This window comes from Phoca vitulina, unplaced genomic scaffold (genome assembly GCF_004348235.1).
Source record: "Phoca vitulina isolate PV1807 unplaced genomic scaffold, GSC_HSeal_1.0 scaffold50, whole genome shotgun sequence".
Taxonomy (NCBI): domain Eukaryota; kingdom Metazoa; phylum Chordata; class Mammalia; order Carnivora; family Phocidae; genus Phoca; species Phoca vitulina.
The window spans coordinates 11,842,966-11,864,336 of NW_022589753.1; the positions used below are offsets into that span (position 1 = coordinate 11,842,966).

Below are 21,371 nucleotides of genomic sequence, written 5' to 3' on the forward strand. Positions count from 1 at the left end.
GAGAAAGATGGGCTTCGAGGGGGTTCGTCAAGCTGCAGCTCAGTCTAGCGGTGCTGAAGAGAACACTGGGGGTCTGAAGCATCTGAGTTCAAATTCTGGCTACAGCACTGCTTTGCTGTGTGACCTAGGGCCAGTCCTTTTCCCTCTCTGGACCTTGGTTTTCTAGTCTGTAAGACGGGAAAATAATAGCCTCCACTTCAAGGGGCTGCTGGAGGGCCTGGAGGAAAAGACGTAAATTGCTTAGCCCAAAGCTTGGCATACAGTGAGCACTCAGTAATGGTAGCTCTCACTGTCACTATAATTTTTACTGCCACTGCAGCCTGCAGCCTACATCCATTGCTTAATGGAGATCTATTGTCTAGCTGAGCTCCTACCAATGCCAGAAATCACAGAGAACATGAAATCATGCTAGTTAACATTTACCGAGCATTTACTGCATGGCAGGCCCTGTTCCAAGCCCTTTATGTGATTTGCTAATTAATTCTCAACAACAACCCTATGAAATACAACCTATGAAATTATCATCATGGGTATCATCATAAAATTATCATCACCAACAACCCCGTGAAATGATCATCATCTTTATTTTACAGATGAGGAAATACGTCAGTTATCTATTGCTAAGTAACAAATTATCCCAATGCTTAGTGTCTCAAAACAACAATAAATATTTATTATCTCAGTTTCTGTGGCTCAGGAATTTGGGAGTGGCTTAGCTGCATGGCTCTGGAATGGACTCTCTGATGAGGTTGCACTGAAGATGTCAGCCGGATGACCTTCATCTGAAGGCGTGACTGGGCCCGAGGGCTGACTTCCAAGATGGCGCTCTCACATAAGTCGGCAGGTTGATGCATAGCTGTTGGCAGGAAGCCTCAGTTCTTCACCACCTGAATTTGTCCATAGGGTTCCTTGAATGTCCTCACATACCACTGAGGGCTTCCCCAGAGTGAACAATCCAACAGAAAAACAGAACTACAATGTGTGCCCCCCCCACATTGTTTTATTGTGACAAAATACACATCACATGAATTTTACCATCCCTAGCCATTTTTTTTAAAGATTTTATTTTTAATTGATCTCTACACCCAACATGGGGCTCGAACTCATGCCCCTGAGATCAAGAGCCACATGCTCCTCCAACTGAGCCAGCCGGGCGCCCTCCCAGCCATTTTTAAGTGCGCAGTTCAGTGGCATTAATTATAGTCACACTGTTGTGCAACCATCACCACCATCCATCCCTGGAACTTTTTCAGCTTGCAAAACTAAAACGCTAAACCCATTAGATAATAACTCCCCACTCTCCCTCCTCCAGCCCCTGACAACCACCATTGTACTTTCTGTCTCTATGAGTTTGACTCCTCTAGGTACCTCCCATAAGTAGAATCATACAGCATTTGGGTTTTTTGTGTGGCTGACTTACTTCACTCACCATCATGTCCCCAAGGTTCATCCATGTTTTCGCCTATGTCAGAATTCCCTTCCTTTTTAAGGCTGAATAATACTCCACCATCACAATGTGTTTTTATTATCCAGACTTGGAAGTCACGCACACTGCACTTTTGCAATATCCTCTAGGCCACACAGGTCAGCCCTATTCACTGTGCAAGGGGATGACCCGAAGGAGTGAATACGAGGACATGAGAATCACTGGAGGCCATCTTGCAGGCTGGCCACTGCAGAACGGAGGCCCCAGAGGTTTAGTGGATTTACCCAAGGTCACACAACAGGCAAGTGGCAGACCCTGGATTTGAACCCAGATCCCATGACAGGCATCGATGTATAACCACTCTATAGTGTTGACACCCCCCAATCCACACCTGAACGTGGCTTCCACTGGGGAAGGAAAAGACCCCTGGTGGGGCAGAGACTGCCCGAGCCGAAGGTCAGGAAGCCTGGGCTGGGGTCTCAGTTCTGGCCCTAATTCACCACGTGACCCCAGGCAAGGCCCTGCCCCCCTCGAGAGCTCGGTTTTCTGAAGTGTCAGGCAGGGTGCAATAACCACTCCCCAGGTTGTTGAGGTGAATAAAGAAAATGAATATACTATATAAAGCTTAATCCACAGAGAGATGTGAAAATAATACATGCCCTTCTTTTTGTTTGTTTAATGATTACTTATTTACTAGGTAATAATCTCACATGGTGTCAGTTGGAAAGGTATGAAAGGATATCCAAGGAAAATCTCTCTCTCACCCCATCTGGTCACCACCCAGTTTCCCTTTCCAGAGACAGCTACTCCTACTAGTTTCTCATTGAAATATCACATTGCTTTATTTTCTTAAACCAACCTAATTTCCAAGGACATGCTAAGCAGGAGAGAAGGTCAGCTCAGCCCCTCTTGGGTCTGGGGAGCCTGGGTCTCACCTGGCACCAAGGCATAGACAGTGGAGGGGGGCAGGGCCTTCTAGTTATCGGTGATCTAACCACCTCGGTGACTTTGGAGATGTCCCTTGTCCCAAGCATGTGGAATCCTTGGAGCCAAGGAGAGGAGCTGGGATTTGAACCCAAGTCCAGAGCCCAAGCTCTTAAGCCCTTCATTACCTCGCAGAGTTCAGGTCCTTTGCAGCACTTGGGAGAATATCAAAATTGCAAGCACACAACTGCCCAAAAATGATGAATAGCACTGTCTGTCCCTGGAATAATATGCATTACTTAAAAATTTAACCGTGGACAGTGTGGAGATGTTAAAAATTCTTAAGCTATAATGTAAAGTTAAAAATAAATAAATTCTAGACACAGCTGAGGCACTATATTTTTTAGGGAGTTTTGTTGATCCTTCAAAGGCAGGATCAGGTGGGGGGGGGGGGGTCTCCTGGCCTCCCACAGCCTCCTGAGCCTGCATGGTTGCAGCCCTCGTGGCAGTAAGCTCTAACTTCCTGTGACTTCAGTGAGCTGGTTATCCCAGCAAATGTGGGAGCAAGATGGCCTGGGTTCAAATTCTGACTCCTCTCCCTTCTGGCTGAGTAACCCTGGGCAAGGTATTTCACCTTTCCGCTTCATGAACTGGTACTAGCAACAGCTAGTTCCAAGGGCTGTGGTGTGAATTCGTGTGTTGTATCTTGTAAAGTCCTTGTCTTAGTCAATCATGCGTGTTTGTTACTGCAGCTTGTCCCTCTCTGCACCAGATTGTAAGCTGTAAGATACAGGGTGACTGAGGATTGTTACTCCAGAGGGATGGGCAGTCAGGGAAGGCCTCCCAGAGGTGGTGATTTTAAGACAAGATCTGATTGACAGGAAAGAGCCAACCACACAAGAGCTGGGAAAACAGCGTTTTAGGCAGAGAGCACAGATAGTGCAAAGGCCCTGAGGCAGGAATACTCTCAAGAGGTTTGGCTGGAGAGGGATATACGAGAAGAGAGAGAGGTAGGAAGGAGGTGGAAGAGGTCACCCATTACACAGCACCTTGTCAAGCATGGTTACTTTGAGCAGTGGGCAGCCACTGGGGGGTGGTTAAGCCAGGCAGCAACACAATCCTTGCATCCAGGAGCCTCCCACATAATAAGAGTGGTCCCAGCCTAGATCTATAGGCATCTGCTTATCCAAGGCAGCATCTGGGTTCAGCGTGGAGCTGCTCAGCCTGGGAGTCCCTACCATCTATCCTTGTCTCAGCCTCCTGCAAGCTAGACTTGAGGTCCCATTAATATAAATGAGGTCCTTTGCAGACTCGATTTCCAAATGAGTCGAGCCGTTCAAGATCTCTATTCCAGGAAATGTGAAATTTATGTAACGAAAATTAAAAGAGAAACTGGGGAAGTGGCTCCTTAAGTGCCTACTTCCTGGCTAAGTGAGCCAGGTCTGCGCATCTGGCAGGAGATGGGTGAAGACACCACCTGGGGCTGCTAGGAGTGTGTGACCAGCCGGGAAGCAGGGCACGTGTTGGATGCGGGCAAGGGGTGAAGCCCCCAGACCCACTTCCTTCCCTCAAAAAAGGAGCCAGAGTAATAATAGCTCATGTTCACTGCTTCGTGCCCAGCCCTTTTCTAAACACTTTACTCACACTGGTTATCACATTTAACCCTCACGATAACCTAATGGGATGGGCACTACTATTTTCCCCATTTTACAGATGGGGAGACAGGCACATATTGGAGAAATGACTTGATCAAAGTCACAGAGCAAAACGGTAGCTAATTTGGGACTCAGGCCTTTTGTCTATTACTCCCACAGACCCTCTTGTCCAGAGCTCAGACAATGTGGAATGGAAGAAAGACTCAGGAGTCAGAAAGACCTGGGTTCAAGCCCAAGCTCCACCTACCGAACTGCTATGTGACCCTGGACAAGCAACTTATCTCCCTGAGGCTGTTTCTTTATAATCATAGCCCCTTTTCTTCAGGGTTCATCTCTGAATTAAAGGAGATAATATATAAAGATGCGAAGCACAGGATTTCAGATGCCTTCTCAAACTGGCTTAATTAAAAATTTTTAAAAAGTAAACTCTTAGAACTAGAAAGTCTTAAGGTAATGGCTTCAGGTATGGCTGGATCTAGGGGCTCTAAAAATGTCATAAGGACTCAGTTTTTTCTCTCTCTCCATGTAGTGGATCCTCACCAGGAGCTCCAGGGTTATATCTTTCTTACAGCTAAACATTTTGGTGAAAAGAGAGCTCTTTTATCCCAAAAAGGCAGCAAAAGAGCCAGAATTCACTCTTGAACAATGTGGGTCATGTGCACATCCCATAATCGATCTCTATAGTCAGAGGGATGGACTATGCTGATTGGGCCACCCGAGTCACATGTCCAACCCTGAGCTAGTGAGAAAGGTACAGAAAGCCCAGGTTGAACCACCCGGACCGTGAGGGGGACAGGCCAGGTACCCTGAAGGAAAACTGGGGATGCCATTACTGGAAAGACAAGGAATAGATGCTAGACCAGCAAGAATGCCAGATGGTACTCCTGGCGCATAGTAGGCCCTAAATAAAGATACATTCCATCAAATGAACAAATATCTCCACCAGAGGATGGTTGTAAGGATAAAACAAAGTAATGTATGCAAGTCCCTCGCAAGCAGTCAGCACTCAGCAGATCTTATCTCCAAGGAACAAGAGGTGCTTGAACTGGGTTTGGATTCTGGTTATGTACTGATGAGCACAGACGCTAGAAGAAACTGGAAGGAAAGGCTTCCCTTGCCTCAGCCAGGCCTCCTGCACATTCATTTTCCATCCCCGGAGCAGAGAAAGGCCAGGACCAGGAATGAGGAGAGTGAGGCCCTCACTGTGACATAAAATGGGAGGGGGGAAGGCAACAAAACACTCAGTAATCAAGATAAATCATATTTTTTATTAGTTTCAGAGGTAGAATTTAGTGATTCATCAGTTGCATATAACACCTGGTGCTCATTACATCAAGTGCCCTCCTTTTTTTTTTTTTTTTTAGATTTTATTTATTTATTTGAGAGAGAAAGAGAATGAGCAGGGGAAGGAGCAGAGGCAGAGGGAGAAGCAGACTCCCTGCTGAGCAGGGAACCAATGTGGGGCTCGATCCCAGGACCCTGATATCATGACCTGAGCTGAAGGCAGACCCTTAACCGACTGAGCCACCCAGGTGCCCCTCAATGCCCTCCTCAATGCCCATCACCCAATTACCTCTTCCCCCCACCCACCTCCTGTTTGTTTCCTAGAGTTCAGCGTCTCTTATGATTTGTCTCCCTCTCAATTAAGATAAATCATACTTTTAAAAATCAATATTAAAACAAAAATCCATGATAAACAAGATATTAGCATTTTAGATAAAGATATATCCATATACACACATTTACATATTACTTATATCCAAACGTCCAGACTCATGCACATATAGACATTTTCACAGACATGTTTTTATAACATTTACTTATAAATATGCACAGGGCCACTGCACGGCACGCCTCCAGGATGCCCCAGTCCATCGTAATCCACATGGATGGCATCCCCTGAGTTACACAGGCACAGCCTCTGCGGCTGAACTCAGCAGTCCCACGTATGAACAAACATGTACAAACATCTCCATCCATAACCAACCATATACACTAAATGGGTGCCACATAACACCACACACGCAGACCTGCCAAGAGATACAACGACACAATACAGTCTCATACATGCTCACTTTCCTGCCTCAGGGCCTTTGCACTGGCTATTCCCCAAGCCTAGGATGCTCTTGCCCCAGTGAACCATGTAGCTCCCTCTTTTGCCTCCTTCAGCTTGTGCCCAGAAGTCACTTTCTCAGTGAGGCTCTGATACCCTCACGTCCTACCACTGTCTGAAATTGCAACCCCCACTTGACAGTCCACATCCCCCAACCTTGCTTTATTTTTCTCCTTAACACTTAAAACCGTCTAACATACTATGTTTCCTTTTTATCGTATTTAATGTCTACCTACCCTGCTAGAATGTCAGCTTTGCGCAAGCAAAGATTTTTGCCTGCTTTGTTCCCTGCTGTGTTCCCAGCCTCTAGAACATTGCCTGGCACCCTACTGGATGCTCAATAAATATTTGTTAAATGAACGAAAAAAAGCCAAGGAAGTGGAGATCCCTGAGAATGACTGAGACCAAATCCCCCACAACCACAAGAGGAAGGCAACCTGAAGTCACGTGGAAGTTGCTTTCCAGAACTAAGTAACGATGCCAGGTATATTCTAAGAATATTCTCTCATTTAAAAAAAAATTTTTTTTTATTTAAGTCATCTCTACATCCAACATGGGGCTCAAACTCACGACCCCGAGATCAAGAGTCACATGCTCTTCTCACTGAGCCAGCCAGGCACCCCTTCTCTCATTTAATCATCCCGATGACCCCATAAGCCACTACTGTCTATGCTCACTTTACACTGGATGGAGTTGAGACACCAAGAGGTTAATTCACTTGCACAAAATGTCACAGTGCAGAAGGTTTCAAATCCAGGCACCTAGGCTGCACACAGCCCAGTCTCTCCCCTACACACACACACACACACACACACACACACACACACACACCCGCACACATACACAAACTTATGTAGTATCATCAGGCTCTTCCAGCCTTTAGGCAACTCTCAGAAACAAGACCTCCTTCCCCCATGCTGGGGTTTAGGGTCTCCCACTCCTCTGCCAGTCCCCGTTCCCATTGTCCTCACTGCATCCCAGCCAAGTGTAAACCTCCTCCCTAGTGAAGCAGGAAGCTGTAGGCTGACCAGTTGTCATGGAGATGGCCCCAGCTCCTGTAAACAGTCTTGCCTCCTGGCTGCCTAGCTGGCTCACTCTTACCACTCTCAGAGGCTGCTCCCTGAGCTTACTCCTCGCTTGAACCCTTCAGGGTGGCGGCGTGGGCCCAGAGGTCCACATGTCTATCCTGTTCCCACCTGAGGGCCACAGGAAGCTTGGAAGCAGGGCCCCTAGGTCCCCACCTCCCCTTCCCTCCCTTTGCTGGCTATGTGACCCTGAGCAGTCACTTCCCTCCTGTCCCTGCCTTAAAGGATGGTCATGAAGAGTTAATGAGTTTGGTCATTCATTCAACAAATAATTATGGAGTTCCTACCATGTGCCAGGCAATGGTCTAGGTGCTGGGGATACTGCAGCAACCAAGACAGACCAGGTCCTCAGGGAGACAGATGGCAAGTTCTGAGAAGAAAATAATAGAGATGAATGTGTATGACTAGAGGGACCAGGGCAGGGAATACTTTACTTAAGGTGGTTGGGGAAGGCCTCTCTGAGGAGGTGACATCGGAGTTGGGCCAGAATAAGAAGACAACCATGCAAAGATACAGGAAAAGAGTATTCCAGAAAGAAAGAGCAGCATGTGCAAAGGCCCTGAGCCAGGGTGCTTTGGCCTATTGAACGAACAGAAGACCCTTCCCTCAAAATGATGTTTATGACTCTAAGGGGGTAGGCCCAAGGTGTGAACTGGGACGTATTAATGCACTTAAACTGCACAGCTGCACTCTCTCATCATCCCCATTTTCCAGATGAGGAAATCGGGGCTCAGGGAAGTGAAGTCATTTGGTTATTGCTAATATGTGGTGGAACTGATCTGAGATGGCATGTGAGTGAGAACAAACGGGAGGAAGGGAAGAACAGGAGAGAAACAGAAAGACAAGAAGAAAGGAAGCCATCTCGGGCCTGTCCCCTGAGCTGGGCTGCACTCGGGGCTCTGATGACACCCAGTGGAATCTGGGGAGTCCGCCCCGCCCTGGAGAAGGGCCTGTGGCATTTCTGAATCACGGTGCCATCCGCCCCGGCTTGGCTCCTCTCCGGCGATCCAATTACTAAATGCAGCCGCATTCTTTAAAAATGTCTTTCCTCTTATGTAATGCAATAGTGACAAACGCCAAACAGATGGTGCTGTGACAAGCTTTTTCAGAGTTGATTAGGAGCCCATCTTTCAAAATTAATGTATGGGCATGTAAACGAGTTTCAGCTGGCCACAAAACCCCATCAAGAATCCATACAAGAGAGATCGCTTGATGGAGTGGCCACGCTCACCTCCTCCCCGGCCAGTGGCTCACATGACAGGTAGTCAGGTTGACTTGTGAGCAAAGGTCAGAAGATACGTGGTTTAGATGGAGTGGAGAAATGCCTTGGGCCTCTCAAAAGCCCCCCAAAAGCTGGAGGCTCCTCAATGGATCACCAAGACATTTTTCTCAAACTTTTACTGCTTCTTCAAGCGAGCGGACCATCTCTCTTTCCGGAGGGAAATGGGTTAGTCACAAATTATGTCAGATGCTGCCAGCAAACTGCTCCCCCCCCCCCCCCAAACCACCACCCTTCTTCCTCAGTGTTCAGGGATGAGATCATTTCATTCGGAGCCAATTATAGATGGAGAACACTGGAGATGTGAAAAGAAACCTCCTTGGAGCCCTTCCCTCCCACCATCACAGGCTGTACCCTGCCAGGACGGGCAGGAACAGGAGGCTGGGTGTCCTGTCCCAAGTTCAGTCCCAGGGTTTGTGAAGGCCACGCATTCCTAAGTCACAGCTTGCACCTGTTAAGCTGGGATGCAGGGCCGTTGGCTAAATGAAGCCTATGGGCCTCAGAAGTTCAGAGCTGCATGAATCCGTGAAGATAATCACTATACAGATGGGGAAATTGGGGCTCAGGAAGGAGAAGGGTCACACAGCAAGTTGGTGGCAAAGCCAGATAGCCGGATAGCGGCCCCTCTACTTCCCATGAGGACGACGTCTGTTGTCTTGGGACCTGCCCAGCTCCCATTCCTGCTGCTTTTGATACTAGCCCCTTGCATTTCCTTTGGGGGAACCATCCATCCCTTCCCCATTCTTGGTCTAAATAGTTCAGGAAGGACGGACCCCTCCCCTAACTCCAGGGATGTGCCCCTGGCACAGACCCAGAGCAGTCCATTCACTACTGCCTGATTGGTTCAGGGATGAGCAGGTGAGATGAGCCAGGCAAATAAGCAGCCACCCCAGGACTTTAGCTAAGAATAAAGCCATTGGAAATGAGAAGTGCTTCTCCTCTTGGAGATGCTGAACTGGGAGGAAGAAAGTCTAGAGCTCCCGGCAGCCATCTATGCCACCACAAGAGGGATGCCTAAGAATCAAGCCAACACAGAGGAGAAGGGCCAAAAGAAAATGATCCGAGAGCTTCAACCTTTAAAACCGTAGATCCAGCCAAACCTAAAGGCAGACCTATTCTGGATATTTTAATTGCATGAGCCAATAATTTTCCTTTTTTTGTTAAAGTTGGTTGAGATGAGCTTGGTCACTCATCCCCCAAAGGCCCTTGACTTGAGGTCCTGAGTTGGGGGCAAAGGTTCCAGGAACACCGTACCGCTTGACCGCCCCCCCCCCACCTTTATCCTCAACACATTTCTGATCTTTTTTAAGTATTGGCTGGATGGAGATATTTCTCCCTCCCTAGCAGATTCCCCAACTCTGCCCAAGCTCCAGCAACACTCTCCAGAGGGAGATGTAGGTAAATGTCCCATTTTACGACCCCCAAGAGATGGCTCTGCCTTCTGGGTACCCGTAAGCAAGCTGCCCACCACCATGGCTTCTGCCTTCCTGTTCGGTCAAGAGCACAGGCTCTGAGTCCAGTTTGAATCCCAGCTCCAGTATTTCCTAATCATGAGACTTGTTCTGATGAGACCTTGAGCCTCAGTTTCCTCTTCTGAAAATGGGGAAAAGATCACTTAACTTACAAGCGCCTTTGAGCGGATTAAAACAAGCATCGCTCTTAGCGGGCTGCAAAAATGGTAGCTAGGAGGAGCTCCAAAAAGTATATACTTCAGAGCTTGGGCAATTCAGGCACTTACAGCTGGCCTGGGAAGACAGCAGCTAAATACACAAAAGGATTTCCGCAAAAAAAAAAAAAGGCACAAAAAACCAGCCTCCTGCAGGCAAAACGAGTGTAGGGGCAGAGGCAGGGAAAGCCTGCTTTTGGGGAGCCCGGCCTGGTTGTGAGTCAAGCCGTGTCCTCCCTTGCCTCCTGGCTGGTCTGCACCTCTCTGCCCTCCGCTGCCCCAGCTCCTGCAGGCCCCAGACCGGCAAACGCAGGTGTTGCTCAAACGCTTGCCCGGTGACTCATTCACACTCCCAGATAGGGGGAACAGACAGTGATTCCCAGGAGTGCCCAGAGTCCTGATTTAGGAAGGAGGGCTGAGTAGCAGCAACATGTGGGCCAGTTCCTGCCCAGCCCCAAGGTCAGCTGAAAGGTACACCCCTCGCCCAACTCCATCCTTGGAGCTGCTGGGCTCCAAGGCAGGGAAAGCTGGACCAGACCACTCTGAGCAGGGAGCAAGCAAGAGGGGGCAAGCCGTAACTCACGCAAATTCACTATCCATTGCAGGGGTGCTTTGCAAAGTGGGACCATTGTCGAGATGATTTTACAGGAATCCAGGGTGGGGCATTAAATAATTGGTTCTAGTACGGATTCGTGCTCCAAAATGGATGAACCTTGAAAACATGATGCTACGTGAAAGAAACCAGACACAAAAGACCGTTTGTACAATTCTATTCATATGAAATGTTCAGAATAGGCAAATTCATAGAAACAAAAAGTAGATTAGTGGTTGCTTAGGGCTGGAGGGGTCTGATGAGTGAGGAGTACCTGCACCTGGTACGGGATTCGTTTTAGGGAGGGGACAAAAAAATGTTCTAAAATTAGACCGTTAGATGTTTATACAATCCTTATGAATATACTGAAAAGGGCCGAATGGCACACTTTAAATGAGGGATTGGTATGGTGTGTGAATTTTATCTCAATGAAGGTGTTTAAAGATATATTAATAACAGTCAATTCCCAAATGGAGAAAATCAGTCCTCTTTCAAGTCCCTTGAAATTTGTCAAAGAACAAGTCTCCATTAGACTCAAGTGCTGCCTTACCATCTCTCAGATACATGCTAATTTCTTGTTTGAAGGAGATGAGAGCAGGCTTCATGCTCAGTTCTTGGGCAGGAAAGATCTACCCAGACTTGTTTGGTTTCCATTATATTTATTTTTCTGATTGCCTTCAAAGTATGGCAACCGAACATTCACCTATTCATTCATTCATTTATTTATTCAACAAATATGTACTGAGCATTATTGCATGTTCTAAACACGGGGGTCACAGCAGGGAACAAGAAAAAAAAAACCTGCCCTCATGCAGCTGATGTATTTCTCATGCAGGGAATCTTAACAGGAGACGTTGCTCTGGGGTTCAAATCCCCCACTCTGCCACTAACTGTGTGACCTTGGACAAGTGGCTTATCCTCTCTGTGCCTCAATATCCTCACATGTAAAATGGGGATAATAATTGCACCTAAGTCAGGATCCAATGAGTCAATGTGTATAAAGGGTCGGGACAGTGTTTGGCACATGGTAATTATGTAATAAAAGTTGGCTACTATTATTTATTTTTATTTCTAGTTGTGATAAAACATTTCCTCTTTAAACACATGTATTTGGGTGCCTCGGTGGCTCAGTCGTTAAGCGTCTGCCTTCGGCTCAGGTCATGATGCCAGGGTCCTGGGATCGAGCCCCGCATCGGGCTCCCTGCTCTGCGGGAAGCCCGCTTCTCCTTCTCCCGCTCCCCCTGCTTGTGTTCCCTCTCTCGCTGTGTCTCTCTCTGTCAAATAAATAAAATCTTTAAAATAAATAAATAAATAAATAAAATAAACACATGTATTTAAGTGTAAGCTTCAAGTAAAAAAAGGTAGAGGTGGGGGCGCCTGGCTGACTCAGTCAGAGGAACATGTGGCCCTTGATCTCGGGGTTGTGAGTTCAAGCCCCATGTTGGGTGTAGAGATTGCTTAAAAATAAAATCTTAAAAAAAAAAAGTAGGGGTGGAGAGTAAAAAAAGAAAAAAAAGGCGGGGGAAGTCTGCAGGTAGGGAGAATAGGGTAAAAGCCACACGAGTATGTTTAGGAGATGAACTTTGGGAGGCCCTGAACTAGCGGGAGATGTCAGGAAGGCTATGACTCAGCTGGCCCTGAGGGGAAGCATAAAGCTATTTTCAGTGTCAGCATAAGGACCAGGCTTGTTCCTCCAGTCTCACATTTGCATACTTCTCCCCACTCCCTCATCCTATGGGATCCCAAGCCCCGGGGGTTTCCCTGCCAGCCAGGGAGGCTTTGGAAAGAGGGGATCTGGACAGGTAGGGGGTCACGGGCAGGTGCTAGATGAAGACGAGGCTGTGGACCTCAGGGCAGGAACAGTCCGGGAGCTGCCTGAACCTCTCCCAGGTCCCTCGGCACCCGGGGTGGGCCAGCCGCTTGCCACTGCAACAGCTGGTTCCTGCAAGACACGGGGCTGGCTTAGGGGCATTAGGACTCTCCTGGGCTCCCGGGATGTTTGCCTCTGTGCGCCCCTTCCACCTTGCAGAAGAAGGTTTTAAATTCACAGTTTATGGCTGTATTGTACAAAGACGAATATAATCCAAGCTGGATTTATAATTGGATCTTCATTATCATTATTATGGTTACTAATCTTTTTTCTTCTGATTTTAAAAGAAGTTAAAATTAAATCATTTTCATGGCCCCTAAAAGTGTGTGGGCACTGCAGCCTGGTAGAGGAGTTGGCCCTGAGCTGGCTGTGGAGCCGGACCCCAGAGGCCACAGAGGGCAATCCAGACCCAGCTCTTAATGTCTGGTGAGGTGACACTGTCACATCCTTGCTGGGCAAACTGGGCAATTTGCTTATTCCCTGCGTCCCCTTCTCCTCCTGCTGGAAGGCAACACAGTGGACGTGATTAAGAACACAGACTCTAGAATCAAGGATGTGCGTGACCCAGCTCCTAGGAGCCTCCATTTCTTCAGTGGAAAACAGAGATATCCATGTTCTTCACTTCTCTGAAGTATTCGGAAGGCTCTATGAGCTGCTCTGTGCCGAGAAAATGAAAACGATCAGGACATAACAGCGAACCATTTCGGCAACAGGAACAAACGATCGAATGCTACAAGGAGCATTCCTTTGCTCCTGGAGCAAAAGGAGCTGGATGCCGAAAGGCACATCCTGCATCATTTCATTTATGTAAAGTTTGAAACAAAACAAAACAAAACAAAATTTAACTAGTGTTTAGAAATCGGCTCCGAGGTGAGTAAAGCTATAAAGAAAACTCGAGAATGGATTACCATAAAAGTCAGGATGGTGGCTTCGCTTATGGGGAAGGGAAGTGTTGCAGTTAGGAGGGGTGTGGGGGCCCCGGGGGGAGGGGGTGCTTTCCAGGTCCTGTTCCTTGCCTGGGTGGTGACTATCTCGGGGTGTCTCTTCTCCAAACATTTGTTAACCTGTTCATAGATGTTTTAGCCAATTCTCTGTAGATATAATTCAAATCTTTAAAAAAATGCAACATAATAAAAAATGCAACATAATAACTAACAGTAATAGCAAACACTGATTGAGTGCCTATTACAGGCCAGGCACTGTTCTACCCGTCTAAGCACAGTGCTTGGCACTTCACAAATGACAGTATTTAAAGTTACCATTATTTTTGTCATCCTCATTACATAAAATGGCGTGAATGCCCCTTGTCTCAAAAGGGCTTATGAGGTCTGAATGAGTTCTCACATATAAAGCACCTGCTTGGCACCCAGCACACAGTAGATGCATGACTATAGCAGGTGTCCCTTGTGCTTGTCCCAAACTCACAGACACTTCTCAGGCTAAATAAACCCTCCTGAAATCCCCAACTGACAGGCAGGCTAATCCCTCCCCAGGCCCGTGCCCTTTGCATGCCCGCCCTCCCCAGCCGCCCACGGAAAGAATCCGGCTGACAGCTTGTCTCCATCCTCGCTTTGATCCCCCTCCTGCCCAGTCCTGCCTGGTGAGCTCATGCCCCAGGCAGACCTTCCATCACCTGTTCTGTGAGCCTGGCCCCAGGCGGGGTGGGGGCGGGAAGAGATGCCTCTCTCTGGCACAGCCGTGGCTCTGCCTTCCAGGCCGACCATCCCTGGGGCAGGGGTTCCCGTGACCCCCATGTCAGCCTCACCAAAGTGCCATGCTCCTTATCCTGGACTCTTTGCATCCAAAAGAGAAATCGGAGATTCATCAGAGTTTTAGGGCTAGAAAGGCTTATCCAAAAATGGATGGACATAAGCTGAGGCTCTAACTGGTGAGCATCTAAGCCGAAGAACAAATCTGTAATGGGAAAACTTGGGGTCTGAGACAGGTCAGTGGGAGAGAAGCTGGACGGGGTGTGCAGAGAGGGCCTCCCTAGAGTGTAATAATATTGACTGCCATCTATTTATTTCATAGCTACTCCGTGCCAGGGTCCTCACATCCATTACACCTCATTTTCACGAAGTACTTATTATTATACCCATGTTATAGGTTAGATGTAACGATAGCAGCTTCCACTACTAAGCATCCACGAGGGGCCAGGTGTTGTGCAAAGGGCTCCGGATCCTTCCAACAGTCTGAGAGGCTCGCCCAGAGCCACACAGCTAGTAAGGGCCAAAGGTGGGCTTTGAACCCAGATCTGTGCAGGCCCAATGCCTCTTGTTCAGATACATCTGTCCCAAGCACTCCATCTGGCATTGGCATTCCCTGCTCTAGGTTTGCAGTGAGCAGGGCTGCTCACTTTTAAAAGGAAGGAAATTAATAACCTTGCAAATGTGAGAATAAATCCCTGACAGACCCCAGAAGAGAGCTCTCGGATAATAACCCCTGCCCTGGGAAAGCACTGTCAGTGGGAAACAGTCTAGTCTCTAGAGCTTGGCTCGGGGATCTGATCAATGCAGGTTCAAATCCTGTTTCTGCCACTTGCTGGGTGTGTGACCCTGGGCACCTCTTTGCATCTCCACCTCCCCACCTGGAAAGAGGATCCTCAAAGTGTCCCCGATGAGTTCTCGGAATGTTTCAATGGCATCATGTGTGTTAATGATGCTACTCCACTTCCTTCCACACTCCCCCTTGTTCACTCCACTCTGGTCAAAATGGTGGCACACTCTCACCTCAGGGCATTTGCACTTGCTGTTCCTTCTGCCTGGAATGTCCTTCCCCCAGTTATCCATATGGCCACCTCCCTCACTTCCTTCAGATTCCTGTTCCAATGTCACCTCCTTAGTGCCACTTTCCTTGAAAAATAACAAAACTCCCCCCCCCCCCAGATTTTGCTTTCTTCCCTAACACTTATCTTGCATCTGACAAATTACAGATTTACTTGCCTAATGTCTGTCTCCACACAGCAGAATGTTGTTTCCATAAGAGCAGGGACCACATCTGCTTTGTTCGTTGTGTCTCCCCAGCGCCCAAAACATTGCCTGGCACATGCTCAATAGTAAGTGCTCAACAAATATTTATCGAATGAATGAATTTTTTTTTAAAAGATTTTATTTATTTATTTGACAGGGAGAGACAGCCAGAGAGAGAACACAAGCAGGGTAAGTGGGAGAGAGAGAAGCAGGCTTCCCGCCGAGCAGGGAGCCCGATGTGGGGCTCGATCCCAGGACCCTGGGATCATGACCTGAGCCGAAGGCAGACGCTTAACGACTGAGCCACCCAGGCGCCCCTCGAATGAATGAATTTTTTAAAAGGAGCTTAGGGCGCACCTGGCTGAATCAGTCGGTTAAGCGTCTGCCTTCAGCTCAGGTCATGATCCCAGGGTCCTGCGATCGAGCCCCGCATCGGGCTCCTTGCTCAGCGGGAAGCCTGCTTCTCCCTCTCCCTCTGCCTGCCGCTCCCCCCTGCTTGTGCTCACTCTCTCTCACTATCTTTCTCCCTGTCAAATAAATAAATAAAATCTTTTTAAAAATTTAAAAAACGAGCTTAGAATAATGCTTAACACATAGTAAGCACTCAATAAATGTTAGCTACTATGATAATTAGTATATTAAGTATTTTCTGAGACACCTGCCCTTGAGAGGCAGTCTAAGAAGCTGATATAAGGCAAATCTGGGTCAAATCCTGCTGTGTGATCTTGACTAAGTCACACTGCCTCTCTGAGCTTTGGTTTTCCCACCTATAAAGTGAGGTTTGCCAAAGCAGGCTTTTAAGGGACTGGGCAGGATTCAGCAATAATACCAGCTCCCTTTTCCATGAGTGCTTTCTGGGTGCCAACGACTATGAGATCTCTTCAATTTGCACAATTTTGCTTAACCTTCCCCGTTAGGCCCTCTTATTAGCTGCATTTTCAGTTGAAGAAATTGGAGTTCAGAGCGGGCCCCACCCCAGCCAGGAATCAGGGTCTCGCTCCTACAGCATCTTTGTCTCTCGGGCAACAGAGAAGCCCCAGGCTCTACATCACAGTTCCCCAGGCCCGAGTTCTACCGCCTACCCTCCGGCCCCGCAGCAGCGCCGGTTCCTGGCGTCCGGGGCAGGCCACTCACACTTCACACAAACCGTGTGGCCCTGGGTCAGATACCTCGTCCACCGGGCGTGCGGCGCCCTCACCTGCCGCCAGCTCTGTGGAACGGGCCCCAGGACCTGCAGCCACACAGGGAGACACCACCCCAAGCACTTGTGAGCATTTATGGAGCACCTACTGGGTACCTAGCCTTCTGTAGGCCCAGCTTGGTACAATTTCTGCCGGAGCATAGGAACCTTTTGGCAGCCCACTCTTCACCAACAGGTCACACACGACAAGAGACTCGGCTCAACTCTTTAACATCATGAGGACTTCCATGCGTCAGGCCCCGTCTAAGCGTCCCGTCCAAGAGACCGTGTGGTTTATTTCTCCGTCTGTGTCCCAGTCTCCTGCCAGCCCCAGGACAGGAACTCCTGTTTGTTCTGGTCACGGTTGTGTCCAGCTCCTGGAATAGTATCCCGCCCCACAAAAATGCGCTGAATGAACCATCTAATACAGAAACCCGGAGAGGTAGGTGTTGCCCCACTTTACAGATTAGGAAACTAAGCATCAGAGAGAGAAGTTGCCTAGAGTCACACAGCTACTAAGTGGTGGTGCCTAAAATGGAACCACCCAAACCCAAAAAAGCCCAAAGTGACACTCCGAAGCGCGCCGCGGCATTTTATAACAGATCCGATTTTATAGAAAAGATGTGTCGTGAGAAGTATTTAAAAGGGCAGTTCCACATTCCGGAGGCTCTGAAATAAGAGCCAGTTACAATTTTACTTCTACCCAACTTTTTCTGCAATTAGCAGTCAACGCCACCCCCGCCCCCATCCTGCCGGAAGAGACGCCGCCGGTCAAGGACTCCGGGGAGACTCGGCGTGGGGCTGCTGCCCCCTGGTGGCTGCAGCCTCTGGGCGGCCTGAGGAGTAGACCGTTCGCCAAGACAAGCCAGGGCTGCGCTCAGCCCCTTCCTCTCTGAGCTGCCCCAGAACCCCTGGGGAATCTGTCCCTCACCAGAAGCCTGTGGAAATTGGAACGTTTGTCTTCCCAGCACACTTTCGCTCCACCTTTTGGTGATTTATTTGCAGAATTCTTGCCCTCACCCTATGAACACCCTACAAGTATTTCTATCTTTTCTTGTTCTTTACTGTGGCCCCAAGGCCTAGCCCAGTACCTGTCATATAATGGGCATCCAATAAACATTGAGTGAAGGAATGAGTGAATGAATGAATGGATGAATGAATGAAGTTGAATGGAGACCAGTTATTAAGGACTTCAAAATCCATGTTAATGAGCTTACAAAGGTAACAGGACAAGAAATGGGGAGATACTGATGCTATCAAAGCAAGAGAGAGAGAGAAATGATGGCAGTTTAATCCAAGGGAAAACGTTCACAAATTCAGCTAGACTTTGGGTTCATTTGCATTAACTTACCCTACTGTCTCCTGCTCCTTGGGGACACCTCGCTTTTTCCGCTCCTTCCCGTAGCTGCCTGTGGTTATCAGAGCAGGGACTGTGGACCAAGGAGAAAACAAAATTAGGTGGCCCAGCATCCCCCAGACTATGTCAACACAAGAAACAGGGTTAGGTCCTGCTGATGTTCGAGCTCTTTACATGGCAGCCCAAAGGAGACTGTGGGATCTTGCACCTGGGTAAGTGGTCCCCAAGAGAACCCTTTATGTGATGCTGGAGGCAGGGTCAGATCCATCTCTGCCACTCAGGGCCTAGCACAGTGGGTTGCATAGTGGGTCTCAATAAAAGTTTTTCAAGTGAATGATTTATTTTTTTAAAGATTTTATTTATTTATTTATTTATTTATTTATTATTTATTTATTTGAGAGAGAGAAAGAGCACGTGCACGTGGGCAGGGGAGGGACAGAGGGAGAAAGACAGAATCCTCAAGCAGACTTCCTGCTGAGTGCAGAACCCAACTTGGGGCTCGATCTTATGACCAGAGATCATGACCTGAACTGAAATCAAAAGTCAAATGCTCAACCGACTGAGCCATCCAGACGCCCTTCAAATGAATGATTTTCATGCATGAATAAGTGAGTAAAAAAGAGTAGATAAAAGTTCATAGCTGAGTGAATGGATGAAAGAAAGAAAGAAAGATGGATAAGTAGCTGGGGAAATGGGAGGATGGCGAAAAGCAGAGAGAGAGAGAGATGATTGGTAGAAGAGCTGATGAATGGAAAGAAGGATGGATGGAGAGATGACAGGTGGATGGATAGATGAACCGATATAAGAAATAGATGGACCAAAAGGTGGACAGATGTATGGATGAATGAATTAATAAAAGTATTTTGTTGGGCCCACTTCCAAGTCTCTTCCTTCCTGGAACAGAGAACAAAGAGGAGGAGAATAAGGAGCAGTCCAAAGGGGGTAGAGGTTCCTCAGGAAAATAAAGAAGCCAAAGGGCATCCCTACTTCTCCCCATTCCCTGAGTGATGGAGCTGAATCAAAGATTCGGTATTGAATTAATGCTTGTGACCTAGACAAGGGCCACACCAGGGATCCCAGGCCCCTCTCCCTGCTGCTGCCAGAGAGACTGGGTTTGGTCTTTGCCATAACACACTTAATACACAATTTCCCTTCCCTCCTCTCTTCCAGCATGCATAGTGCTTCTTTTGGTGCAGCCTACAGTGAGGAGAGTCCAGAGAAGCCCAGGTTCCAGCTCTCCTTCTTACAGCTGAGTGATCCTGGTCAAGTCACTACACCTTTCTGAGCCTCAGCCTCCTCAACAGCAAAATGGGGATAATATTAGTACGTATCCGTAGAGTTATGGTGAGAGCTAAATGAGGTGATTTACAACGAGCCATGCCTCTTGGGCAAGTTTTGTGCCTCCCTGAGGCTTGGTTTCCCCTTCTGTAAAATGAGAATAGTAACACTGGCCTCACAGAGCCAAGCGATGTGGCAAAGTGCCTGGCACCTAGTAGGGGCAGTCAGAAAGGTCTTCCCGGAAAACTGACATCTACGCAGGAAATGAGCCGGGCAAGGTCAGATGTGGGTGGCAAGGGAAAGGGAGAAGGATTTCCACCATTCCCTCCTCCATCACCCTAGTCTAGCCACCATCCTCCCTCGCCGGCACCCCTGCAGCCACGTCATCCCTGGGCTCCCTGCTGCCCTCTGACCCTTTTCAGTCAGCTGCCCCCACAGCAGTCAGAACGATCCTTTAAAACTTAGGCAGAGGGAGGAAGGAGATGAGGCCGCAGGAGACAAAAGCCAGAGCACTGAGCTTAGAGACCTGACGAGGAGCTTGCGTTTCGCCCTGAGGGCGCTGGGTAGCTACTGGAGAATTGAAAGCAGGAGGGTGACACCATGGTAAGACTTGTTGTAGAACGACCTCCCCTCCCACCAGCTGTAGTTTGGGAAGACATTGGAAGGGGACCATTTAGCCCTGTTGCCTGCTCTTCTACCACCTCAGAAAAACAACTTCCAATGTCTTAGTCAATTTCTTTTGTATAATGGGCATCATCTATTTCTGTAGTGCTCTATAAAAGCCCTCCGTTGGGTGTACGATGTAGCCCACATCTACAGTTCTGCCTGCCTTGCATCCATTCTCCCCAGTTATCCTTTGGAAAACACCTCTCCCTATCCCCATTCAGGTGGGGTTGACCACACCCCCAGCTGCAAAGGGAGCACACATCTTGGGTTGGCCAATCAGAATAGTCCATCGCTCTAGCCTTACTGATGGTTTAGCAGTGGATACATGACCCAGGTCAAGTCAATGAGACTTCATCCTAGGATATTGGCTAAAACTATGGGAAAGTACCTTTTTTTTTCCGGCTGCTGGGCTAGTTGGAGGCAAGACGGATGCTATCAAAGACCATTACAGGGGGAAAGGCTGACTGAGAATGAGGCCAGCTAGAGGAAAACAGAGCTGAGAGATGGAGAGAGATTCCTGGGACCATTGCTTGAGTCCCTGGATCCAGCCATGCCTGAATGCAGCCCCTAGAATTGTATTTACATGAACCACACAGTCTTGCTCAGGTCAATTTAACATGGGTTTCCTACCACCTGCATACAAACCAAGTCCTGACTGATTCACACTAGAAGATGAGTAGAAAAAAGATAGGAGATGCCCACAGGAAGTCAGAGTTTCTTACCTCATTCATAAGGTGAGGAGGGCAAATCAAGGTAAAGGAAGATAAAATCCTACCCTAAACTCGGACCTCACACTCGTGGAAGGCTCTCAAGTCCAGCCAGGGAGTTCCCACGGACAGCTGCCCCACCCCTAGGGGCCACTCCAACTCACTTAAAGACTGTTGGCACTCCACTCTCTGGTGGCTGCGGTAATCCACACAGCCAGCCCGCTCTTCCAGCGGGGGGCAGGGAGCACCCCCGTTCCTTGGCTCCCGCAGGACACGCCTCAGGCGGATGCGATAGGAGATCTGGCAGGGCTTGACAGAGCAACTCCAGCCATTCCACTCTGCCACAACCCAAGACCCCCCGGGAAGAGGGGGGGGGGGGGGGGGGGTCTCCAAGGTCACTTCCATGGAATTTGGCGGGCCAGCCGCCAGGCCTTCCTCACAAGCCAGACCCCCTGAAATACCACATGAGCACTAGAACTCTTGCAAACCTGAGTCCATGCCTTGCTTGACAAGAGTCCTTGCTCTATGACAACTGTTTATACATCTAAGTAAACTTCAAATTCCATGTTTTATTTACCCATGATCCTGCTGGGGATCATTTGGG

The 21,371-nt window shown here is 48.4% G+C and overlaps 1 long non-coding RNA gene across 1 annotated transcript; it reads right to left on the reverse strand.

Moving 5' to 3' along the window:
- Window positions 1-676: 676 nt before the first annotated feature.
- LOC116621767 lies at window positions 677-21,114 on the reverse strand. Its single transcript, XR_004297447.1, has 3 exons — window positions 20,932-21,114; window positions 18,111-18,189; window positions 677-887 (listed from the first exon to the last, which is right to left on the reverse strand). It is a non-coding gene; the product is annotated as an uncharacterized LOC116621767 (long non-coding RNA).
- Window positions 21,115-21,371: the final 257 nt, after the last annotated feature.